The 6,324-nt window shown below is 35.8% G+C and overlaps 2 pseudogenes; both read right to left on the bottom strand.

The window, feature by feature from the left end:
• Positions 1–703: 703 nt before the first annotated feature.
• Positions 704–824, bottom strand: LOC139701973 (U2 spliceosomal RNA; annotated as a pseudogene).
• Positions 825–3,057: 2,233 nt separating this feature from the next.
• LOC114091794 (nucleophosmin-like) lies at positions 3,058–4,045 on the bottom strand (annotated as a pseudogene).
• Between the last annotated feature and the right edge of the window lie 2,279 nt (positions 4,046–6,324).

The raw sequence follows: 6,324 nt of genomic DNA, 5'->3' as shown, positions 1-6,324 counted from the left end.
AGTGTCCAGTATATAGCAGGCCCATGTTTCTTAGAAAATATATTTCTTGACAAATGCATGTATGTTTAACCCAAAGGTAGAAGCGTGTATATCTCTTGGACATTGTTCAAATGCTAAGGAAAATGTTATTTGTGGCTTTCTCTGTGTGTAAACATTTAATCAAAACACAAGAAAAAATATAGACAAATATTATTGTCCCTGTGTATGTGTAAAACCTTTGCTTTAAAAAATAACTTTGTTGTTTTAGTAAAAAAAAAAATGATATGTTTATTGCAAATTATCAAAACAAATCAGAAAAGGACAAAGAAGATCATAATGATAACCTGAAGTTTCCTGACCCAGAAATAAATACTGACAGAATTTTGGTAAGAACTCTGGACATTTTCTTATATGTATGTATGTTTAATTTTACACAAGTGCCTTGTTCTTTATTTGCTGTATTGTATTTCTCCTTCTTCTTCAATATTGCCACTAATCACTTCAAATATTACCAAGTATATAGTGTGCCTTTTAAGGACTCTGTAATTTTTCATTTTATTTTGTTGTTCCATATACTAAGTTAATCCCATATGGATGGAAATATAGGTTGTTGAGAAAGAAATTTTAAGCTTCGAAAGAAATGTTATGTAAAGAATATCAAGTTATGTAAAGTAACTGATTTGCACAGGCATCTGGTTTAGTTGTTCAGATGCAAAAGCTCGAAATAGTGTATGCAAAGAGAGAGGTTTTATACACGTGTAAGATGTATCTTCATGATTATACCAAGCCATTAAATAAAATTAACTGTTTTACACTTGATCTTAGCCAAAAGGCCGAGAAGCGATTAAAAATTAACTGTTTTAAAAATCAAGAATGAATCACAAAGTAAAACTCAATAGATTTGACAATAGATAAGTGTAAAATGTGATGTAGAAAATTTAAAAACAATAAACAACTTATAAAATAGTTGTAGCTGATGTGACGAAGGTTTAAAATATGAATATATAAAGAGCTCATAGAAACAGAAAAGGATAGTAACTCACAATTTAAAAATAGTCAACTAATGGTTTATAAATAATTCAAATGGTTTAAAAATATAATATAGCTCAATATCATTAACTAAAAAAATGAAATTCAAAAATAGCTTTTTGAATAGTATGAAAGATTTTAACGTTGAGCTAATACATATCAAATAATAATCCATATTAAATTACCTCATACTTAGTAAAAACTAAGTGCCTAATGAATATTACATCTTATTTTTACTCAGTGGTGGTAACATATTTCTGTTGAAAGAATAATTTGTAATGCCTTAACATAATCCAAGAGTCCAAAAGTATTTATATATTTTTTCTTTTCTTTTCTTTCTTTTTTTTTTTTTCTTGAGACGAGGTCTCTCTATGCTGCCCAGGGTGGACTCAAACTCCTGAGCTCAAGTGATCTTCCTGCCTCAGCCTCTTGAGTATCTGAGGCTACAGGCACATGCCACAGTGCCAGGCAAAATATTTATCATTTGACCTAGTAATTCTATTTCCAGAACTCTGTAACTTTATCCCAAAATAATAATCTCATAAGCGGACAAAGCCTTTATACATAAAGAAGAAAATCACAACATTATTTATAACAAAATTTATTTATAACAAAAATTATAAATGGCCTAAATGTTATTGGCTAAAAAGATGTCATGCTTTTTCTTCACTCAAGGCCCATGGCAGATATTCCTAGAAAAAAAGGCAGGTTAACAACAGAAAAGCAGGGGCTAGGGTTGTGGCTCAGCAGTAGAGCACTTGCCTACCACATGCAAGATGCAGGTTTCCTTCCTCAGCACTACATAAAAATAAATAAATAAAATAAAGGTATTGTGTCCAGCTACAACTAAAAAAAAAAAAAAAAAGGAAAGGAAAACTATTTATTAAATCAAAGTTTTACCTGACATAGAGTCTTCAGAAATGAAGACCTAAAGACCTAGGGAGAATTGTATTTTTATGCTTTGGTTCAATGAAGAATGGACAGTTATGTAGAGACTTGATTGGACAAAAGGGTATGATCTAATGGTAAATAGACTGGGAATGAACACGCAAGGCCAGTCTGCCCGAGTTTTTCTTAACCTCTCTATGTCATGCTCCTTCCTTGAGGCGTAGGATGTGACACCTGTCACATGGATGTCCTCAAGGGAGAAGGGGGAAAAATCACAGTGACATTTCTAGGTTTATGGCTTTCTTTGGAAGGAGAAGAAGTCTAGTTTCTAACTGCCTTGAGGAAGAAGAATTCTAGTTTCTATGACGTCCTTTGGGCGAATACCGGGGGAAGGAGAGAGGAGGACACAAAATTAGTGAGAATTTCTTGCTTCTAAGGCCTTTCTACTCTCCTTCTAAGTACTTGGCTTGCCAGCTGGGTATGGTGTTGTGCCAGTAGTCAAAGCTACTCTGGGGACTGAGTTGGGAGGATTTCTTGAGCCTAGGAGTTTGAGCCAAGCCTGGGTGATAAAGCAAGACTCTGCCTCAAAAAACAGCAATCAACAAAACAAAACTTAGCATGTCAATGTGCCATATTTTGAGGCATCATGCTCTGGGCCCTGACAATGTTCAACAGTAGAGGATTGATTAAGCAAATTTTGGTGTAATCATAAGATAGAATACTCTGGAGACATTTAAATTTTTATTTATGAAGAATTTTTAATAACATAGTTTAAAACATAAGATATAAATACTGGAGATACAGCTCAGTGGTAGGCCACTTGTCTAGCATGCACAAGGTACCAGCACTGGGGGATGGATATATATATTTTTTTTCTTAAAAAAATTATATATATATATATATATATATATATATTTTCTTCATTTTCCACAATTTGTTAAACTGGTTCTGTTAAGTTTAATTTTTTTATTCATTCAAATATTTATTGAGCACCACCATCTATCCCTTGTAGTAAGGAAGCTAAGAGGTGATTAAAACATGGTTAAAGTCACAGGTAATGGAAGGCAGTATGTAAGGTTCACTGTATCACAGCAGTTCAAATAAAGTGCCTTTGGAAATCAGGGGGGATTGTTCCCAGCCTGGAATGGGGTGTGGGTGGCAAATTAGGACAGGGGCTTGAGATTAAACAGCCTGGATTGTTGATGGTGCTCAGTATAGATAGTACTTGTCTCTCCTTTTCCTTTCTCCGCATGTTTGGGCTTTATTTACCAGTAGCATCCAGGGTTACTTGTTTACATTTTTGCTTTAATGTCTTCTACAGAACTGGATCTTTTTGGTATTTTAGGATTCTTAACCTTTTGGCCTTGGTATTGATGATTTTAATTTTTTTTCCATCCTGGTTTGATTTTTGTGCTTTTTTTTGGCTGGAGTATCTTGTATAAATTTATTTAAGGGAGATTTTTCTTCAGTTTTCTCATCAGAATACCTGTCCTCCTCTTCCTCCTTTTTCTCCTCATCATCTTCAGCAGCAGCAAGCTTTCCTTTCTTCCATGGATACTAGCTACCACTTCCAGGGGAAAATGGCTTTGCAGATATACTTAAGTTTTAGATCCTCCTCCTCTTCATCTTCTGACTCTGCATTTTCCTCTACAGCTAAATCGGACCAATAACATGCACAGGCTAACAATTACACTTCAACCTTAAGACCATGTCATTTCAGAGCCCCTAAGGGATGTTTTAAAGGTTGCCAGTATTACTTTAGTTGGACTGCCTTCATAATTCATGGCCTCTCTTTCAACAATGTGTAATTCATTTTTGTGTGTGTGTGTAAACCAACCTGACCATTCTTAATGATAACTGGTACTCATTTTTATTGCTATCCACCTTAAGTGATAATATTTGTCAGTCTTTTGCTCACATCTGAAAAGATATTTTGGGAGCCTCAGAGAGTTCATGTCTAGTCCATTGAATCTTCCATAGGGTAGTGACGTGTACTTAGGTGAGGGAAAAGATGGATGGAAATAAGGACTTCTACCCCCAGAGAACAGATGCCCAGGACAGAATCATGCCAGGGCAAGTTTTATTTTTAATTTACTTTTAAGAAGAAATTCTTTTATTCACTTGTTTCTGAGCCCACTACTCTAGACAATGCATCTTAACATTAATACATTCTATTACTTACATTTGTCACATTTCAAAACAACTTTGAGGCAGCAAATATCATTATTATTTAGTAATTAACTTTTCAAAACTTTTTTTATGGTTAAAATATATATAACATAAAATTTACCATTTTAACCCTGTTTAAGTGTCTAGTTCAGTAGCATTGAGTTCTTTCACCATGTGAATCACCACCATCTATCCCTAGGACTTTTTCATCTTCTCCAACTTCTGTTAAACCATAACTCCGAATTCCCCCTACCCTTCAGGCTCTGGTACCCACCATTCTACTTCCTGCTCTGTGTTAAATTTTGTTCAGTCTAACATTCTAAATTAATTTCTATTTAGTTGGTTCCTTGTCTGGTTTGAAAGAACCAAAGTTAAAAAGCTAGAATTTTTAAAAATGAAGGTGACATTCATGAACAATAAAATGCAGAGTAATCCATTTAAAATATAGAAATTTTCATTTATCTTTATATGACTATATGTGTGATAGAGCATTGTTGGCACTACTGTATAGTCATGAGACTCATGTACCTCTTTATTTTGAAGTTACATTGTACTCCTAAGTGAAATGGAGAATACAAAACTAATTGTAGTGAGCCGATTACATAAAAGAATACTAGCTGGACATGGTGGCACATGTCTGTAATCTCAGAAACTTAGGAGCCTGAGGCTGGAGGATCACAAGTTTAAGGTGAGACTCAGCAGTTTGGTAAGACCTTCAACAACTTAGACCCTCAGCAACTTAGATCCTGCATCTCTAAAAAAAAAAAAATTAGGGCTGGAGTTGTGGCTCGGCGGTATAGTGCTTGCCTCGCACATGTGAGGCTCTGGGTTCGATCCTCAGCACCACATAAAAATAATAAAATAAATATATTGTGTCCAACTACAACTAAAAAAATTTAAAAAAAAATTAAAAGGAGTAGGGGGTAGCTCAGTTGTAAAGTGTCCCTGGATTCAATCCCTGGTGCCAAAAACAAAACAACAACAAAAAGTTTTGTGTATAATTAGACTGTCAAGGAGAAAACAGAAAGTAAAAATGCCTTCCTATACGTAGAGTGGTGCAATTTGAAAGGAGATTTTAAAAAATAATGCTATCACATGTTGGAGAACAGATGATAATGATGATGATTTTGATTTTGAGTCAGAGGCTTGCTCTGTTGTCCAGGCTGACCTTGAACTCTTGGGCTCAATTGATCTTCTTGCCTCAGCCTATCAAGTAACTGGGAGCAACAGACTACTTTTTGTTGTAAGGGAAATGTAGAGAATAGGTATCAAAATGGGTTAACAAATCACAGAGAAAGGGCTGATAGTATCTTATCTTTCAATATTTCTAGAAAATCTTCTATTATAAAAACTTTTCCACAGCCTAACCAATTTGAATCTTGAAAGCATATTTTTTATTTCCTGTAAACAAACACAGAAATCACTGAGTACTTTTGCAGAAAGACTGACCTATAAAATGACCACTATACTTCTATATATTAGGTACATGTTCCTTTGTTAGTTTGCTCAGGAACAAAAGCAAATGTTCATAGTTTGCTTTTATCAATTCATAATTCTCCACTTAGTCACAGTATGTTCCCATTGATTACACACAGGATAAAAATAGAAAACCCTGAGATGGTACCTTTGCCAGTAGCTCAGAAGACTTTCTGAATAAGAAAGTTTTATATGGGGGGGGGTGGGTGGATGTAAGAATTTAGTTTGAAATGTTTAGATGGCAGGAAACAACAGCAGAATCCATTTCTCACAAGAGTGAAATTATTTGAAATTAAGCTCAAGTCCTAAAAATCCTGAATACCTGCTATCAGCCCCTTGCAAATGAGCCACATTTCCCAGGGTCTGGCAGCTAGAATGCTGGCAGAGGTGGGGACCTGACAGACGCTGGCAAACACCTCTTCCCTGTGCAGCTATTTTACGTCCTCCCAGTAGCCCACTCAAGAGCTGATAATGGCTTGGATCAAGTCAACAAAGGCATCTTGGACACCTCCTTTGTGCCAGGCACAGTGTACACTAAGGTCACACAGAAGTGGCAGAGGGATAAGAAACACAGTAGGAAGCCAACTAGGAGTATGGGGAGGGACCTGCTCTGCATTCCCCTAAATTCTTCATCCTAAAGCCCCACTGGCTATGCCAGGGGACTGTGCAGGGAAAGGAACAAGGTGGGACAGATTCAGTACAGTCTCATGTCTCCCCCAATGTCTGCAGAGAGGCAGAATCCCAGAGGGACTCTCCAAGCCTAGAGTCCTGTTTGGCACTAGG

The sequence above is a fragment of the Marmota flaviventris genome, chromosome 14 (genome assembly GCF_047511675.1).
Source record: "Marmota flaviventris isolate mMarFla1 chromosome 14, mMarFla1.hap1, whole genome shotgun sequence".
NCBI classification, from domain to species: Eukaryota; Metazoa; Chordata; class Mammalia; order Rodentia; family Sciuridae; genus Marmota; species Marmota flaviventris.
Note: the sequence above shows the minus strand (reverse complement) of the source record. Positions and strands in the feature narration are given on the sequence as shown.